We start from the raw sequence: 7935 nt of genomic DNA on the forward strand, positions 1-7935 counted from the left end.
ATGTCCTAACAGAGCTAATAGAGAAGAATCAGAAAGATGTAAAAGATTGCCAGGTAAAAACAAATGCAGAAAAAACCCCATGCCCGTAGTTTTCACAGAGTATTATAATGACCTGTAACAGACCAGGTGATTCCATTGCTACTTAAACTATTCTACAGGATAGAAAAAGGAGGAACACTTCTATATCATTTTATGAAACAAAAGCTTTTGAAAACAAATCCTGAAAGCACATGGCACAGTAATAGAAAACATAATGGCATATATTCTAAAGGAAAAGATTTAGTGAGATGAATATTGTTTTTGTCTTTTGTTTTCCTTTCTCCCTCCCTCCCGTTTTTCCTTACTGTTTTCACTTACTGGATTTTACAATCTATCAATGAAGACCATTGCAATAGGTCTTTGGGTACATGTTCAACTCCTTAGGAATGTACACCTAGAAACAATCAATTATGTGCATTTTAAAACTTAACGGAAAGCACAGATTTGCTTTAAAAAAAAAAAAAAAAAGCTGTTCAAAACCCACTGTAGCCAGTGAGATCTGTAAATCCCATGTGTGTGTGTTCTTCCACTTTCTTCAACACTGGGTATCTCTGTTTTCTTTCATTTTGTGAGTTTGTCAGGTAAGATGTTCTTTTTGATACATCAATGCATATTTCTCTGATTTTTAGAAATAATGAACATCATCATATATTTTTTGGGTCAAGTCTCAGCATGGTTCTACTAAGAGGAAGAATATTCATAGAGGAGCTGCAGGGGTCTGGGTAATATATACAGGCAGGAGCTCAAGAGTATGCTTTCAAATAGACCTTGGTCTAGGGGGACGGAATTTAAGTCTGGATAAGGGACAGTTTGTTGATATGAGAGCATGCTCCCCATGGCTAGGATTTAATGTCCTGGCAAGGGTACCTGGAGCTGATCCTAATATTCTTGGGTTTCTTCCTGAACACTTGGAAAAGAATGTTGGCTCACAGTAAATGAAGTGGAGATGTCATGTCTCCCCTGGTACATTGCTGAGAAAGGGATCAAAGGGCTCTGAGAGAGAGAGAGAGAGAGAGAGAGAGAGAGATCCATGCTAGAGTGGATCTATAAGACCCAGCAACATAGCAGATATCTGTGTATTTTGGAAGATTCCAGGGGATATTTGGCTCACTACAGTCTTGAGAAATGTACTAGTCAGAGGACTCCAGCATTATCAATGAGCCCAGTAGTGGTTGTGTTAAGACAAGACTGTGAACAGGAGATGCTATTATAGAACTGGGTCTCCTAGTGTTATCACTAGAATTCTGGAAGAGCAGAAGCTGTGATAGCACTTCAGTCCTCAAAGTGGACGTAATCGCCATCATGGCCTTAACGGGCAAGGACAAAGATGGGATGGGGGAAGCTGACTTAGAAGAATCTATGATGATAGCTAATAGTGATTGGAGTTCCTTAGATTAAGATAAATGTCTAGGTGAAGATGGGCAGCTAGAAAGAGTATTGTTTGCTAAAAATAAAGAGATCAAGAGTAGGCAGGATAATTGCCTGACTTCTGGTAGCCATTGCCAAAACTTGGCCTCTCATTTTGAGTCCTGTCATTCCCATTGCTATCAGTGAACCCAGTTCTGTATCAACTTCTCCTCTTGCCAACCCTGGCCTGCAGCCCTTTAGATTTGAAACAAGTAATCTGTACAAATTATAGGGTATGGAAAAAAGGCATATAACCTTGTATGGGATGTAGAACTTACCTCACACAATATCATAAATTGAGAGATAACATGAAAAAAAAAACTCAATCTCCTCTAACTCCTTAGGGAATGATATTCTATTGTGAATAAATGGAAAATGAATTCCTGTAACAGCATAAGCATATTAAAAACACACATTTCAATCATACATACATCCCAACTATGCACACATAGAAAGATACATAGGGATGTACATATGCCAACCTATTACTGTATTCCAAACTAATTTTGGAAAAATCTAAAATGTTTTACATACACATATTTATTTACTCATTTGTTTGATCCTTGCTCATAATTGTTTATGAGAATGTTAATTATTCTAGCTGTGGCTTTGATCCAAGAAAGGAGGAGCTATGCCTGATCTATGAAGATCAAGGGGAACAGGTTTCAAGGTATTCCTTAATATTAGTGGATATGAGAAAAATCAAGGATGATCCAAAATATCCCCTTTGTACTTGATTTATGACATTTCTTCCATTGGGAATCCCCTGCTTATCTCAAGACGGTATTTGATAAACACAAAATTACTACAGCAGTCAAAAACAATTCTTTTTTCTGGATTACTTTTATTATGCTAGCCTTGCTATGATTACATTTTATTATAATTTTAATGTAGTCTAAAATTTCCTTTTAACAATCTCCATTATCCTCTATATTTTACATCTATTTGGGGAGAAATGATATATTAAAAGCTGTTGCCATATGAACTTATGGGCCTGGAAGGAGAACTCAATTTTCTTTTGAAACAAAATTAGTATATTGTTGGAAGGAGAAAAAAATTATGATAGATCATAAAGTTATAAAATATAAGACATGTGAGTATAACATAAATTGGAGACATTTTAGACATAGTTTTAAATTGTAAACCTTATCACTTAAGAAAGTGACATTTATTTGGCTTTAACTGGGATATTGTTTTGTAGAGGTTTTTAGCTTATTTTATTTTAGATTTTATTTCATGGGAGGAGTTTGTCATGGATTCCATAAGAAGCAGACAAGTGCGTAGGAGGTTTAGGACTGCAAGTAGAAATGGTGAGGCATTTCATATGGAGAGAAATACTTTTATATATTTTTAGGAACAATGCTGTGTTGGATTGGATTCAAAATTACTTCTTATTTGACTGATATTATAAGCCCTCTTTTACACATAAAAAGTCAGTAAATGTCTGCTACACATCAACTTTATGGACATAGTGCTTCAATAAATGAAGGAACAAAGATGAACGTATTGGTGCCCCAGGCATTGGCCAGAACTGGAACATGGTTATGAGTTCAACAGTTGTGGATAAGTGAGCTTAAGAAAGATGTGAGTCAGAAGTAAGCATAATGCCAGCCATTTCCCAGTATCACAGGTGGCCGCTGCCATGGTTAGTGAGGGATTGATAGGGAACTGACATGATTCTTTTATATATAGAATGAGCACTTGAACAATTTAATTTAGTAAGTAAAGAGAAAGGTAAGGCCAGAAAGCAAGAAAAAAACCTTATGATATTCCTGCATCACACTCTCTGATTTTGTATTTGTAAGTGGTGTAAAACATTTTGACACTTTTAAAATTTGATTTTATTAGATTTGCAAGTCTTTCTCAACAAACAAACAAGAAAACAAATTGTTCCTCTTTGTCTCTAAGGAATCAGTTGCCTTTGGGCTACATGAAATAGGTTGTTTTTTCTCCTGGAGGTTGGGCGGGATGAGGTGGATGGATATAGACATACACACACACACACACACACACACACACGTTTCTAAGATAACGTGTAATTTTTCCCACTGGTCATAGATTAATAGTTCATTAGATTCACATATGCAGAGAGTTTAAAATATTTGCTTTCTTTTTTGTCTCTGGCCACTTTTACTGATATTTGCTATCTACAGTAGATCAGAGGTGCACTATACAACTGGAGCAGTTTCCAAGTATCAAAAGAAAGCTGTTATTGCCTATTATGTTCTAAATCATGTGTGACAGAATTATTTTATTGTTCTCCAAAATCTGGAATTGGTCGTTATTTAACTAGGAACTACTTCCCTGTAAACTGGTTTCTTTTTCACATTCCTGTTCACTGCAGCCATGATGTCTGTCACAGGCAGATGTGCCCCTAAAGGGAATAACATCATCAAACTCTCACTTGGTGGTATCTTATTCAACTTCCTTAGCTGATTCTTTCATTTCCTAGTTACTTTTTAAAATACGTATGACTTATAAATTTGAGATAATCTTATTTTGTAGAGGAACTCAGAGTTGGCCATCTGTACTAAATATTAACAGCACTACAGAAGTTCTGAAAAACTACTGTTAAGATTAACTCATCCTCTCAGTCAATGCATTCTCTATTTACTGATCACTTTTATCCCCAATTTATGATGTATTTCCTTTTCTGTAGAACAGTCCTTTTCTTTTGAATGAATGGCTGATCTTACAGATACTGATATTCTAATACATCTAAACTATTTGTGTTATATGAATCAATGGGATTTATGTAAAGCATATCTCTAAAACTGGGATTCTCTCCTGTGATTCATTCAATTTCCTATTGAGCTTTAATATCCAGCAGTGATTTTATTTTTTTGCAATTAAGATTTAAATGCCAAGTCCCACAAATCTTGGCACATAGTGAAATGCTATTAACTGATCACTGTCCCATTGTAACACTGTCATATTCCAACTCTGCAAGTCTTAACAGAAGGACTTGATTGGATGAAGAGTCTTTATAACTTCAATGCTAAATTTGAGTATCAAGTGAATAATATGTGATATCAAGAACAGCAGATAAAGAGTAATTGGACATAATTGAATTGACAGTGGTAAAACTTAACACTATTTTCTGTTCACAAAAATATTCCACATCTTAAAAATTCTCCCTAATTTCCAAACTTCTATTGAATTTTTGATATGAGTGACATGTTTTTCTTCCCATCTTAATTATATTCAGTAGTCTATTGATTAATAAAATACCATTGTATGTCTTGTGCAAAAGCACTTTAAAAAGCATATTCATCAAAGCAGAGGCAATGCATGAATACAATGGACCCTTGAAAAACATGGGTTTGAAATGCATGGGTCCACTTATGCATTTTTTTTCTAAATACAACACAAAACTGTAAATGTATTTTCTTTTTTATGATTTTCCTAATATTTTCTTTTCTCTAGCTTACTTTATTGTAAGAATACAGTGTGTAATTTACAGAATTGTGTTGACTGTTATTGATAAGGTTTCTGGTCAATAGTAGACTATTAGTAATTAAATTTAGGGGGAGTCAAAAGTTATGATCAAGGAGCACCTGGGTGGCTCAGTCAATTAAGCATCTACCCTTGGCTCAGGTCATGATGCTGGGGAGATGGGATCGAGCCCCACATCAGGCTCCCTGTTCAGCAGAGAATCTGCTTCTCCCTCTCCCTCTGACCCTGCCCCCTGTTCATGTGTGCTTTCTCTGTCAAATGAATAAATAAAATCTTTAATAAAAAAGTTATGAGCAGATTTCCAGTTGTGTGGGTCATCAGCACCCCTAACTTCCATATTGTTCAAGGGTCAACTATACTTCATATTGTGATTTATAGATGCGTATAGTGTATGAGAAATGATATTAAGCGAAGGAGTATTTGTATAATTATTTGAAGTAAATTTAGTATTGGTAGTCAAGGAATACTGCCTAAGAAAGTGATATTTAACCTGAAGTTGGATGAAAATTAGGAGAATTACAGGAGGAGAGGAAGTTTGGAATGCAGAAACTTGCATGGGCCTCTGGGAGCCAGACTAAGGTGGAAATTATAACAAAAGGGAAAGCTGTAGAAGGGAATGCCTGAGTCTGTGTATGAACCAATACAAGTTCTATGCTAAATCCCACATTGTGCAGGTATGCAACAGACCTGAAACAGCATAGAAACTAATTGATAACTGTAATGTAAACTATCCCCAAGTCTCAGAATAAACCTATGAATAGTGCATGTGTAGGGCAAACCCAAAGAACAATGCAAAGGTTTTGATAATTGTACTGATACTGGAACTCACAGAAGGTGAGACTGAAATTGCTATCTGAACCTCACTGGACTGGAAAAAACAAAAACAATGCAACAATCAAAACAACAAAACACTTTCTCTAGAGGACTTGTAACAAAACTCAGTGTTTAATATTATATTATTTAAAATGTACAGATAGAATCCAAAATTACTAGACAAAAATTAAAGAATATCCAATAAATATTCAAAGAAAATTAAATCAGCAGACACACACCCAGAGAACCCAGATTTTGGAATTACTGAACACTTCAAAGAAGCTATTTTAAGCACTCTAAGAAGAAAGCATGTTCCTGAAACAAACTGAAATACAGAAGAACTGAACATATATAAAATAACCAAATAGAAATTTTAGAACTGAAAAATATACAATACTAAAAAAAAAAATCACTGCTATGACTAGATGAGATCAGCAGTAAAGTGGAAAAAATAGCTAAAAGAACCAATGACATTTGGGGATCCCTGGGTGGCTCAGTGGTTTAGTGCCTGCGTTTCGCCCAGGGCATGATCCCAGAGTCTGGGGATTGAGTCCCACATTGGACACCCTGCATGGAGCCTGCTTCTCCCTCTGCCTGTGTTTCTACCTCTCTCCCTCTCTCTGTCTCTGTCTCTCTCTCATGAATAAATAAATAAAATCTTAAAAAAAAAGAATCAATGGCAAAGAAGATACAATAATAGAAACTGTTATATTTGAAGAATAGAAAGACAAAAGACTATCAGGAAAAGGAACAAAGCCTCAGAAACCTAAGAACAATATTAAAGGTTTAATAATGATGCCATTGAAAACTCAGAAGGGGAAAAGGAAGACTGCTGCAAAAAAAAAATAGTAACAAGTGTTGTAAATTTCCCAAATTTGTTAAAAGACATGATCAAGAGGATCAGCAAACCCAAAAGAGGATAAATTGAAAGAGGAGCAAACCCAGAAATATCATAATCAAGCTGCTGAAAACCAAAAATAAGAGGACACTTTGAAAGGCTCCAGAAAAAAAGAAAATTGCATTTATCATATAAGAATATAATAATTCAAATGCCTGTGAATTTGTATTCAGAAACCAAGGAAGCCAAAAGAAAGTAGAACAGTATTTTTATAGTACCAAAAAAAAAAAAAAAACCTGTTAACTCATATTCTGTGTAAGGCAAAATATACTTTAAGAAATGAGAGTAAAACACAGACATATTAGATATAGAAAAAGTTAGAATTTTTTAATGACCAAACTGCTCTAAAAGAAATACTGAGACTTTTTCAGTCTGAAGGAGTATGATACGAGAAGGAAACATAATACTTTCAGAATAAGGGAAGAATCAATATGATCAATATCTGAATAAATATACTATTTTTTCTTATTTAAAATTGTTAAGAAAGTGTATAACTATTGATCCTATAATGTTGATCTTTATAGTAGTTTTCTGAATATAGTATCTGATGTTGGCAGTAGTTAGATTCTCTCTCCCAATCAGTCTGGTTGGAAATGCCACAAATATATCAGTACTCCCAAAACACTAGCTTTTAGTTCTGTTGGTTTTTCTCTATTTCATTCTTTTGTTGTCATTATGTTATTGACACTTGTTCTTAACTTTGTTCTCTTTCTCTGCTTAAAGATTAATTTGATATTTTTTGTTTCCTAACAATTTCATTTATTTGAGATCTTTCTATATTTTTATATAAAGATTCAAGCTATATATTTGATCAATATTTTGATGGAGTGTTAAAATATCCAGTATATAATTAAGAGTTTGTTTTTCTTTCAATTCTATTTTTTCTTCATATGAAACTAAAATTATTTGTTAAAATTTTTAGAATTGTGATGTTCTTCATGAATTTATCCCTTTCTTGAAATGATCTTTACCTCAGGAAATATACTTTTTTCCTGAAATCTATTTTAGAGCAACCTAAGTGTGTTGATATTTGGATTAGGGATAATAGATCTTTTCCTCTCATTCATATTTAACGACTCTGTGTCTGCATATTTAAAGTAGCTTTCTTATTGGCACTATATAGTTTGGTTTTTACTCAGTATCATAATCTTTGCCTTTTAGTTTTGGGAAGTTTAGACTGTTTATATTTAATAATACTACTGAAATGGTTGGGCTTCCATTTACTCTCTTGCTATTTGTTTTCTACTTCTTCTGTTTTATTCTTATTATTTATTCTTACTATATTTTATAAATTTGGCAATCAACACCAGAATTGAAAGAAA

Source organism: Canis aureus, chromosome 17 (genome assembly GCF_053574225.1).
Source record: "Canis aureus isolate CA01 chromosome 17, VMU_Caureus_v.1.0, whole genome shotgun sequence".
Lineage (NCBI taxonomy): Eukaryota > Metazoa > Chordata > Mammalia > Carnivora > Canidae > Canis > Canis aureus.